The sequence below is a fragment of the Pteropus medius genome, unplaced genomic scaffold (assembly GCF_902729225.1).
Source record: "Pteropus medius unplaced genomic scaffold, Ma_sr-lr_union100, whole genome shotgun sequence".
Taxonomy (NCBI): Eukaryota; Metazoa; Chordata; class Mammalia; order Chiroptera; family Pteropodidae; genus Pteropus; species Pteropus medius.
The window spans coordinates 14051512-14064376 of NW_024349802.1; positions in this window are offsets into that span (position 1 = coordinate 14051512).

Sequence of the window (12865 nt, forward strand, 5' to 3'; positions counted from 1 at the left end):
TTAAAGAAAGAATCAAAAACTACTCACAATTCAGAGATAACATTGTTGTGAATATCCTGTCGTTCTTTTGTGCCATTCGTTCATATTAATATATTTTAAACAAAAATTGAGATCATTCATATATAGTATTTTCTATTCTTTTTTAACCATTGAAAGTTTATTATACACATGTTCTAATGCCATTGAATTGTCTTTTGCATCATGAATTTTTCTAATTTTTTAAAAGACTCTAGCACAGAGAATTCAGGGCGCATTCTCATTTTCGGAATTTGTAGGGCCCTCTCATTCCTGGTTTCCACTTAGATACCATTCCACTCCTCCCTTAACCCACGTAGCCACCCAATCTCAGATGTCTAATAGATGACCCTGGCTATGGATATTCTTATAAAATAAATGTCATAAAATAAGAAATTTTATGTTTTCTAGATTATATCTTACTTAACCTACTAGGGACCAGTCTTATTTCTAATATTTTTTATTCACTACTGTTTGTTTAAGATTTAGTCATATAAATATAATTAAATTTGCTTCATATAAATCCTGCACATTTCTTACTTAGTTTATTCCTAGGTATTATATCTTTTTTTTTTCTTTTTGAGAAACAGAGAAGTCGCATCTTGAAATGGGATTTATATTTCCTTTAAAACTTCTAACTTGTTCGTATATGAAGACTATTGATTCCTCTTATTATATATACTGCCTTATTAAATTCTCTTATTGTTTGTAATTGTTTTTCAGTTAATTTGCTTATAATCTCATTGTTTATAATAAGACTCTGTAAATAATGGTAATTTTACCTTGTTTCCAATATTTTTTTATCTCTAGTTCTGCATTTCCTAATTGCAGTTTTAATCCTCCAGAACAGTGTTAAATAATAATGCTGGCTATGGACACCTTTGTCTTATTTCTGATTTTAACTGAGAATGCTTCAAGTACTTCCTCACTATGTGAGATGTTGACATTAGTGTTGAGATGGACATATTTTATGATATTAAGGCATTTATTCCTACCTTATTAACTATTTTTCTATTAAGGAATAATTTTGAATTTTATAAAATAAAATGTTCAGCATCTATGAAGATAAACATAGTTTTTCTGTTTAGATATGTGTGCATTTTAACCCATTTTCCATTTAGGAAAGAAAAGTACAGCTTGCTGCCGGCGTTAATTTAACATCATGCGTAGGAATGCTACATTTTCTAGGATTTGACATTTTCAGTGATTGAGAATTACTATATTTTGTAAATGGAAATACCACTACTGAAAACAGAATGCTATAAATAGAATGATGTCATTTGTTTCCAAAGACTCTTGACATACTAGAGCGATGAAAAAATAATAATAAAAGTGAGATATTTCATGGCAAATTTGGGGGGTAAGGTTGGAACTACAATCTGAATTTTCTTGGGGTGAACACTGCAGCCGCAAGCACTGCCGTTGAGTATTCTCAGGGCAAAGGGAAATGGGTTAATAAATGTCTTGAAGTTTAACTGCACTTAGATTCCTGAAGTAAATCCATTTGGTCTTTGTGTGTGTAATTATCTGAATTTATTGCTGGATTCTGTCAGCTAACATTTTACTTAGGATTTTAAAATGACATTTATAAAGGAGGTATACAGACTCACTTTGTCTGATATTTTTGAATTTCCGATATCAAAATTATGTACATTTCATAAAAAAATTGTTTAGAGGCTTTCCTTATTTTCCCATGTTCTAGATAATTTTAAATAGCATTGTACTTATCTCTCATTTTTTCTCCCAAATATTTGGTAGAAAAATAGAATTTCCTTCTAAAACTTATACGTCTGGTGCTTTTGGGACCAATAATGTTTTGTGATATTCATTCCCTCTACCTCTCTCGCTCCCTCTCCCACCCCTCTCCCTCCTTCCCTTTCTCGCACTGGTTCTCAACTGGGAGTAGTTCAGTGTGGACCAAGAAGTGGAGAGATGGCTCACAATGCAACATCTGTCTTCTTTATTTCCAAAGAGACAGACTAATTTCTGAACATGCAGTTTCACCATTGGATGAGTTTCTGTGTATGTGCTGCTTCCTCTGGCTGGTTGATGGAAGTCTCATCTGGGGAAGCCTCTGCTAGCAGCCTCTGGGCCCCTTCGGATCTGTGCAGGTCAGGATTCAAGGGTTGCACCAGCGTGTGCTTCCTCTCCCCAGTAGGAGAGTACTTTGAGTAGTTGACTACCTGAGGCCACAGCCTTGCTGCAGTCCTTCCCTGCATGTTTTCTTGCTTTCTTTCCATGGCTTTGGCAGTCCTTTGACATATCTTGAGATTTGAGGCTTCAACTGTCTCTTTATTTAGCTGAAAATGGAATGTGCATATTTTCTGTTGTTTTTAGATGATTTCTTAAAAGTATTGAAATGCCCACTTAATGACTTTATCCTCGAACAAAAGATGGTTAAGAAGCATTTTTCTTTTTTTCTGTTCCATGAATAAATTTTCAGTTTATAAAATGCCTCTTGAGCATCTCTCATTTGGGGGACCCAGTGTTTTATGAACACATGTTAAGCTTGTATGAATGCCGTTTTAGAATTTATCAAGATGATCACATAGTTTTTTTGAGCTATTAATGCAGTGAATATATTAGTACACATTTAATATTAAATCTTTCCTGAATTTCTCAAATAGATCTATTTAAAAAGCTCACAATAAGAAAAGATACTTTGTATGTATTATCTTTTAAATCCTCACCACAATTCTATTAAGTCAGTATTATTAATATTTTACAGTTGAGGAAATGGAGACTCACTGAGGTTAAGTTACATAAGTTCACAAAACTAGTGTAAATGGTGAATTCACCTTTTAAACCAGGCTGACTAATGTCACAATCCATCATTTTATTACTTTAATGTACTAGTAGATTTAATTTACTAATATTATATTAAATAGTTTAAATCTATTTCAATACATCAGTAAGATTTTGGTGTCATGGCTATTTTATGAATGAAGTGAACAAAATAGAATGGAAAGTTCCGTATTTCCCTCGTGTTGTGTTAGGCGATGGAGAGTGTGTTAGGTGATGGGCATTATCTCTGTCTTAAATAAGTCAGTCATTATCACTTAAAACCATTTAAGTGCAGTGACTAATTATAGAAGCAATTATTCAACATCTTTTTCTGTTATTTCCAATGCTGTCATTCTTTTCAAGTTGTCTTTTTTCTTTTTAGGCAGGTTTTGGTAATTTTATTTTTCTAGAACTTGTCCTCTTTTATTTAAATTTTCCATGTTTTATACTCTATATGTGTACACTAGTGCATAGACTGTGTCTACCTATATAATAATATATAACCAGATAAATAAAGATATAAATATACAATATGAGGCCGTGGTTTTCTCTATTTACTTTATGCTCCTTTATTGATTCCCCCAGACCTAAGATTTCTCTGCACTCAGGAAAAAATACCTTTTATAGTCAAATATCAATTATTTGCTTTCGTCTGTTTGAATGTTTTTTTCTGATTAATTCACTTTTAATTAATCGTTTCCTTTTAGTTTTCTTCAAATGTTTTAATGGTCCTTTTTAAATCTTGGAGATAAAAGTTTAGTTTATATCCTTTCATTTCTTTTAAAATATTGATCTAATTCAAAAGTACAAATTTCTTTCTTTTAGCTTTAGCCATTTTCTATATTATAGTAATCTTATCGTCATTATTTTCTAAATAGCTTATAATTATAGTTTTGATTTTCTTTTTTTAAAAAAAGTTTTCTTTGGTAGGTTTTAAAAATATACTTTTATTGTTTAATTCTACCTTTATTGGATTGTTAGAGAAAATGGTATATAATTTCTGTCTTTGAGAATTTATGCAGGTCTTTTTATTGCCACAGAATGTAACCAATTTTGACAAATGTTCCATAATCTTTGGGAAATGTGTTGGATATAAAAAACTGTACTATACATAATCATGTATTATATTTGAAACCTCTACATATTGTTTGTACATATTATTTTTCCTGCTTGTTCTATCAGAAGCTGAGAATAGTATATTAAATTTCCCCACTTCATTTGTTTTCTGACAATTTCTTTCTGTAATTCTGACATTTTTGATTACTATATTTCAATTCTGTATTCTTAAAGGTTCATGACTCACATTTTTAATGTCTTTATATTTAATTTTGTCAGTAAAATGACTTTTTTTCCATTTTACTTTAAACCATACTTTGATCATTTTCTCAACCCAAGTTTTTCCCTGCTATATCTTTCTAAGTTATTTAATTTAGACTCTGATCCCCTCATCCGTAAGTCTTTTTCTTTTAGTAGAGGATTCAATTGATAAAAATAAAGTATGTGACCATATCTAAACCCCAAGTTTGTGGAACAGGTTATATTACATTTTTATTGTAATTGCGGTTACTTCTATATTTTAAAAAAGTTTGAATTTATTTTTATTTACCAAGATCTATGTTGAAATTAAAAATTGACTGTTGACTCTGTAGGATAGAAATTGTAGTATAATTTTTACTTCTCTCTTCCACTTTCAATCTTAATGTTTGTTCATATAATCTTGGATTTTAACCCCAAATTATTATTAATTAATTACAGGTTGTAAAATGATGTGCCAAAGCCTAAAATCATTTTGGATTCTTACACTAAATGTTAAAACCATATTGACAGAAATTATTTCAATGTTACCTTGTTTGATTTAGTTTTATTGCACATAGTTAAGCCATTCTCTTCTGGAGATATTTATTTTGATTTTTCTCTGGAAAGCTGCTACACATCTCAAGTAATTTATTTTTCAAGAAGAGTGTTTCGGGTGCTATACAATTAGCATACTTCTTCTTGGCTACTTATATGTGAGATTATTTTCATCCTTGAAATTAAAATGATTATAAAATATTTTTGTCTATATTCATTTTACACACTACTAATGGTACTTTATCCTTGTAGTACTATATGGTACTTAAAGAGCCTGTTCATTTTCTGAATTTGTGTCCTTCTTTAACTCAACAAAGTTTTCTTCTATTTTTTATTTCTTTCTATTTAATTATTCTATTACTTATTTTTTTTTGTCTTATTCTTCATTCTCTGTACCTTTTTTTGTGATTCTTTTATATACATGTATCTTTTCTCTCATCTCTTTCAACATGTTAATATTTTCGGCATCTATGAATTTATCAAATGTGTCGTGTACATTGTTATTGTTGAGTATCTAACCTGCTGTTTATTATCCCAATATTTTAAAAACACTTTATATAACTTTTACTGATTTTAGAAGATATCTTTCAAATTAAATGCTTAGCTCCTGTTTCACAGATAAAATGTTTCTCGAGTATTTGGGGGAAAACACATCAGAATTCTTTAAAGTGCTCATCTGTTTTATTGCTGTGTTAGAATTGTCAGTTGAGAGAAATTTGTGTGGTTTTTTTTTTTTTCCTTTTGAAGTCCCATTCCCTGGAAGTCCTGCCTCATACCATACCTTTACTGCCCGTCATACAGTATTATACTTCCTCATCTCTCATTTAGGGGATGTAAGCAGAATTTAGTGGAGAAGTTGTTCAATTCTCCAGGAAGCCTCTCTCATGAGTAATCTTCCATTCTACCTGTATTCTGCTACTTCCTGAAGATTACTTGGCAGAAATTCCTTGATTTTTTCTTTTTCTGGCACCTTTCTTATTTAAATCCCTAGTAGGAAATTTTCTCTATTAAAAAATCTATATGAAATATTTATTAAAGTGGGGGTATGAAGTACTAGTGCTTATCTGTAATATCTGTTATAGGATACTTTATAGTCTATATCACACTATATTTTATATACTGTATATGCTACACGTTTCACATACTGCATAATATATTTTACAAAAATTGGCAATCCTTTGTAAATCTCTAGCTGTGATAATATACATAGCATGTTTTCCAGACCTTTCTTAATCACTTTAAGACACCAGGACACTTCACTGAGAAGACTAAGACATTTCGGTGTCATTTCCCTCAGAGATGAAAGATTCCTTTCTCTCCTTTCCAAATTATCTTTCCTCTTTCTTTTCTTATTGTCTTTTTTTTTCCTTTTAACTAAGGGACCTCCATCCATTCCATGTTTGTTATTTCTTTGGGTCTTTGATTCATCAGTTATCCTTTCCTTTCTCTGAAACTTCAGCTATTTCTACTCACTCTTTTTCCTCAGATGGAAAATTTGCCCAAATCTTTCCTTGGAGAATGTAGCCTATACATGACGCATCTTCTTTATCACCATAGACTCACCTCTCAACCTCCAAGATTTTTCTACTAAAATAATTTTTTTAGAAAGTAACACATCTCAGAGTCTTTAACTCTTTCCTTATTCTCTTCCATCTCTTTGTAGCCGATGCCATTAATAGTCATCCCTTCATTTATTCTTTTTTCTCTTTACTTTCCGTTTCATTCTTTTCCAGCTTTACTAGCGCTTCTGATTCTTCCTCTTCCCCAAGATTTCTCTGCTCCCACAAATCTTTCTCTTCCATATTCTCCTCCTTGGTGAATTCATCTGTTCTTAAAGCTTCATCCCTTATCACAAGACTGATAACTCTTGAATCTACATCTTTCATTTTGAGCACTTCTCATGAGGCGATCCCAACATTTTCTCCCTACCACCTGGTAGATACTTATCTCTAAGTCTTACTTTGAGTGCCTAGAGTTTTGGAATCCCCTCCTTCTCTCTTTCCATGTTGTGGATAACCGAATACTATCATTTTTTTCCCCCTGAATATGCCTTTTGTGTTTTTGTATCTTTTCAGTCTTTCTTGCCATGATAACAGTATATTCCTTTCAAGTCCCATGCTCGTCCAGTCCAGGACAGTAATGTTTCAAGTATCTAAACAGTACAAAGAGGTGAACTTAAAATAATGTTATTTTTAATCAGTCCCAGGGAACCACATTCAGAGATTTACTTAGCCTTGTTACTAAGCACAAATAAAAAAATGACATTTGTATGATTTTATTAACCAATGTCACCCCAATAAATTTAATTTAAAAAATGATTCTCTAAAGTAACTCATATAGTTCTTTGTAACATCCCATCCTACCTAGTAAATTGTTCAACTTAGAATTTAGATTAAATCTCCAGTGTGTAGCAGAGGAGAGAAATAGTTTGTAAATATTTAGCTTGAAAGTAGTGTTTAACTAAATGGCCATGCTGAAGTAATGGGTTTTTAATGTCATAATGATATAGTTCCTCCTTCGTGAAATTGGTTTGGAGACAGGGTCTGGGAGTGCTGCTGCAGGACTGATTCCTTGGTGATTAAATCCCAATATGTAAGTTCAGCATTCGTTGCCTGGGCAAAGATGGTAGCTCACATCTGCACAACACATTAGCATTTATAAAGAACTTTTATAATTCCGTTTCACAAATCTTTACAATAACTCTATGAGATGGGTAGAAAATTCTGTACTATTCTCACTCAATGGGAGAGGTGGAATGATTGAGAAGGTGATAGCCAGAAAGTGTCAGATTCTGGTCTTGAATTCTAGCCTCTGACTTCAAGATCAGTGTTCCCGCTTACGCAATATTACCTCAGATATACACATACTAGATATTCCTATAATATACTTGGGTCTCCTCTCCAATTTGAGTAGCAGCTCATCAGTATCAGTGATCCATAATTCATCCTTGTCTTCCTAGAGACTGTAACAATCACAGTGTACAAGCTGCCTACTATGTTGGTATTTCATAAGTAAATATATAATAGTTAACATTTATTGTTTCCTTTGTTTCATATACTAATACGGAGACTACTTTGTTTCAGATACTAGTAATTTTATTAACTTGTTTGATTCTTGCAACCACTTTATGAATTAGGTATGGTAATTATTACCTCTATTCAATAGAGGAAGAAACTGAGACAGAGAAAGGTGAAATAATGCACCCATAGCTAATAAATGGTAGAGTTGATATTTGAGCCCAGTACTCATTTAGCTACTGTGCTCTCCTGTCTTTCAATATTTGAGTCCATTTTATAAAAATGAGATAATAATGGGCTGGTGATTTTAAAATGTGGCTCCAAATTCTTTGACAGTCCTCCCATAAGAAGGTGTGGATTTATATCCTCTCTTATTGAATCAGGGGAATTTGGTGAAAGTGAAATTATGTGACTTCCAAAATGGGGCCACAAATGGCTGTGGAGGTTCCATCTTCTTAAATGGAACATCTGCTTGTAGAGCCCTGAACTGCCACGAAAATTGTCTAACTAACGTGAGGATGCCAAACTGAGGAAACCCAAGCTCTCTAGAGAAGCCATGTGTAGACAACTCTTGTTAACAGCCCCAGGTGATGATAGCTTTATAGGTTATCCTGGCTCTGCTCTTAGACATGTAAATAAAAAATTCTCCAGAAGTTTCCTGTCCCAGGGATTTATATCACTCCCAGCCATTTTAGTGTTCCCAGCTTAGACTCTAGACATTGTGGAGCAGAGATAAGTCAGCCCCACTGTGCCTTATCTGTATCCTTGATTCACAGAATCTGTGAGCAAAACAATTAGTGGTGATTTTATGCCATTAAAATAACCAGAATAATGGGGTTTCATCATAGCTAAATGAACACTCCCTTATCCTGAGGCCCCTTGCTTTCTGATAATAATATTTCAGGGCTGTGTAGTTGAACCAATTAAATAGGTTATATGTTACACACCCCACACCAGAGGGTGCTGCACATTAAGCTGACTAGTGTTTAAAGGGATCGGCTTGCTGGACAGCTCCTTGCTTCCAAGAAAACCACAGGAATATGGAATTTCTTGTTTCTGTTCTGCTGAGCTCAGTGGGTTGTGTGTTTGTTCTTGGCTTCTTGCCCAATAAGTCTTGGCAATCATGTCGCTCCCTCCCTGATTATCTTGCAACTGGGTATGAATTGCTGCTGCTGCACTGAGGTTTTATTTGCCACCTAACAGGGTACATTGGCCAGCTTTCTTAACTATATAAGTCTCTCACTACCCTTAGATTTGTTGAGGACCGGCCAGACCTACAGAAAGTAAATAAAGAATGATGAATGTGAGCTCAGACTCTCTTCCCGAGCCAGGGTACATTTACTTGGTTGTATTCTTTATAGACCCTGTGATGGACTAAGAATATCAGTTAGTTTGCTCTTCCAGGTCGCAGGCATCACTAAAAACTTAACGGATTTGTAGATGCTGGAGACATAAAAGACAACAAAGGACCCAGTTATTAATGCATATGAGTAACTGCAGCTGTAATGCATTCCCTGAGCCACTTGAACGATTCATTTATTCACTCGTTGAAAAATTATTAATTGAAATCTTTATGCAAAGTGTTCTGCTAGATGTTAATGAATCTACATCTAAACGAGAAACACTGCATTTGTTTTCATTACTTTTGCTTTTATAATACCTGTACCCGGAATGCTGTACCCTCTAGCTACATGGTACCTGACACAATTTAAGGTCTCAATTCGTAATTGTTGAACAAATATAAAACAAAAGTGATTTTTCCATTATTAGGAGCCTTTATTCATAAAGCCTTTCCTTATTATTTTATGCTCTATATTCGTCTTTCCTTTAGGCTCCTAGAGGGCTCAAATTTGTACTTTATATGTGATGGAATTTGGATTTTCTGATATAGTTTCATGTGTTCTGGCCTCATCACCCATTAATCAATATCTGGTTGATGAACCACTAAGCATTTGATGTTGGACAAGTATTTTTTTCTCTCTTAGCTTCAGTTTCCTCTTCTGTAAACTTAGACATTTGAACTAGGTAAGTGGATTTCGGTCTGTGTGCCAAGAACCTCTGGGCAGGATGGGAGAGCAGCTCCAGGTTCTAAGACCTTCATAATTATATTTAAATATAATTTTCAAGAATCATGTAAAACACAAATTATTTTGTCACACTCTGGCTTTTTAAAGTTTTTAAAAATAAAAAAGGAGGTCCTCATACTGAAAAAAAGTTAAATTATTAATCTATAGATTGAGGGTTAGAAAACTATGACCTATGGGACAAATATGGCCAATGGCCTGTTTTTGTATCATCCACCAGCTAAGAATGTTTTCTACATTTTTAAAAGGATTGTTAAACAACAGAGTGTGTGACAGAGACTATATGTGGCCTGCAATGCCTAAAATATTTACCTAAATGTACTCTGGCCCCTTACAGAAAAAGTTTCCTGACTCCTAACGAAGATCAAGGATGGAGCATACATAGTTCATGTGCTGATATTCCATTCTCTCTTGTCCACAGCAGATGTCTTTAATGGGTTCTCCATATGCCTTAGGGTCCCCATCGACTTAGTACTCCTGCAAGTCATTACCAATTTAGTGGAGCTGGCAGTTTAGCCTCTAAGTTCTCATTGTATGGAATATCCATACTCAAGAATTTTGAGGCAGTCTGTTAGTGTCTCCAACCATATCTTTCTAAATGTTTGGTATGTTCTAGCCTGCTCCCTCTGCCAGTATCTGCATGTTTTCTGCCCAAGGGCCTTCTCCAAAGTCTTTGAAGGTAACACTACTTTTTCTCAGGGCAGGCAGAAATGCCAAGAAATTAACAGACCTGGGCAGAGCCTCAGGAGTCATGTGTAAATATTCCAGCTCCCTTGTCTTTGGAGTTTAGTAATTATGAAGCATTTTTAACAAAATCTCCCAGAGTCTCCCCAAGAGGTCTACTCATTGGGCTACATGATGCACCTTTACTAGCTGTCTTCCCTTCCCTCTGACACTGTCGTTTTTCCTGTTTGTAGTCTCTGCTTCTCCCAAATAAGCTACTTATACTCAAATCCCTATCTCAAAGTGTGCTTCTGGAGAAACCCAAGACTGATTTGAAACCTGTTCCTCCATGAAAGTAATGCTTTACAAAGTCCTCTAACTTAAAGTATCACAAGCATCTTTTGCAAGTCCTGGAAATTACTGCCTGCACTTACTCATTTTGAGGACAACCTAATTTTTTGTGGTCTGATGTCTTTATTGTTGACCACAACATTATGGATGGGTCAACCAATTAATTTTCTGATTGGATACTGGGAGCTTTTCGGCCTTCTTCTCTAGACCCCTATTAGTGGAGAGACTTTCTAGGTGCCCTTACAGTGGAAAATTCACAACCAATAAACAGTTGAATCTTGAGATTTACATTGGCCAGGCAGGTTGCTATACCAAGCTCTAATAATAACTCCATTTTTTTTCACACCCTGGCAGAAAATGTAGGCAGCTGTATCCAATTATGCTGAGCACAACAAACTCAAACTTATTAAAGGTAGGAAACAGGCTGTTTCAGGATGTGAAAAACTCAACATAATGTGAAGATAATTTCTCAAGTGTATGGTTTAGTTGCTGTTTTTATATTTCATTCTCAAGCCAGTATTAAGTTTTTCATTTCCCATGTAGGCAAGAGAACACGGTCTTCATTAATACATGGAAGTCAGAGTCCAAATATATAAGCCCTATTCCTGGACCAACCAACAACCCTATTGAATTTCCCACACAAATCATTTGTTCTACTGTTCCAAAAAATGCAATTAATAATGCCTCCTTATCAGAGAGGAATTTTGATTAAAGTTTATTTGAGGCTTTGAGATCTAAAACCAAGATCTGTAACAAAGCAAGATGGTAGAACATTTAAGAACTGACATTTTGGAGCAGTGTTTCATGAAATGACTTGCATGATCCTGACAGAAAATTATTTTTTGTTATGATATGAGCAAAAAATATTCAGGTGACTTTTCCTCTTTCCAACCACCTCTGGCTTCCCTAGGGAACTTGCCAAATAATTCTGATGGTTTTCCAAGCATTTAAGTAGAGTTTTCCATGCTGCAACAGAGACCTGGTATAACTTTTTCCCTTCCTTTATTAGCAATAATTGATCCCTCTGCTTTCTTTCTCTGCTGAGGGCCAGCCAGGGATCAGTCTCTCTTCTCACTCTTTTGCTAATTGAGTACCTTTTTCTGCATCATGATATTTTACAGCTGCTACAAAATAGTACAAACAGTGGTATTTCATGCTGCCAGAAGCTGGTACTTTATTTTTCTAAACAATTTTTCTGTCCCCCCATCTAAATTAGATCCCTTGTCGTATATACTTATGTTATCATGTGTTTTCCCTTCATTAAATTTAGAGCTGTTTGTAATTATGTGTTCATTTTGTTGGTTATATGACTAATATCTTTGTTTCTCCACTGGTCTATATGACCTAAAAAGGCAGGATCGTATTTATCCATCAGTATAGTCTTACTGTCAAGATTTTCCCTAATACATGGTATTTTGAATGGTACTAATTGCATATTATATATACATTTTGACACACACATATAATTATTCAATAGTATTATGTTCCATGAACATACTTAGCCCTGGGGATATATAATATGTACATGTGGATATATAATATGTAACATATAATATGCTTTATATAATATAATGTATAATGTAATGACATAATATATAATATGATAAAATGTATATGTTAATATATATGCTATGCAATATTCATATGTATGTCTTCATACTCTAATGTATACATGTGTGTTATTATACACATATACATATATAACGTGTGTGTATGTGTGTGTATATATATGTATATATATGTGTGTGTATATATATATACATATATATATAAGATGAACTAAGTCTGAATAATTCTTTATCTTTCAAAATGCCCAATTTTCATAAGTTTTCACCAGAGGGATAAGAAGCTTATTAAAGTCTGTTGTCCAAGTTATGTTTATTTTTAACCTTTTTTTTTTTTAACAGATTAAGTTTGTTTTTTATTGTTTCAGACTGAGACTGTACAGTGCACTGGCTACATTTATATTAGTTGCCATGGTTTCTGTTACTTCAGAAATGGTCCAAGAAAGGAGTGGAATTTTTTTCGCCATGAAAAGATGTTTTTCCCTAACTTGTTTGTGCCCACGTAATGTACCAGTTTGAATCGTCTGCTTTTCTC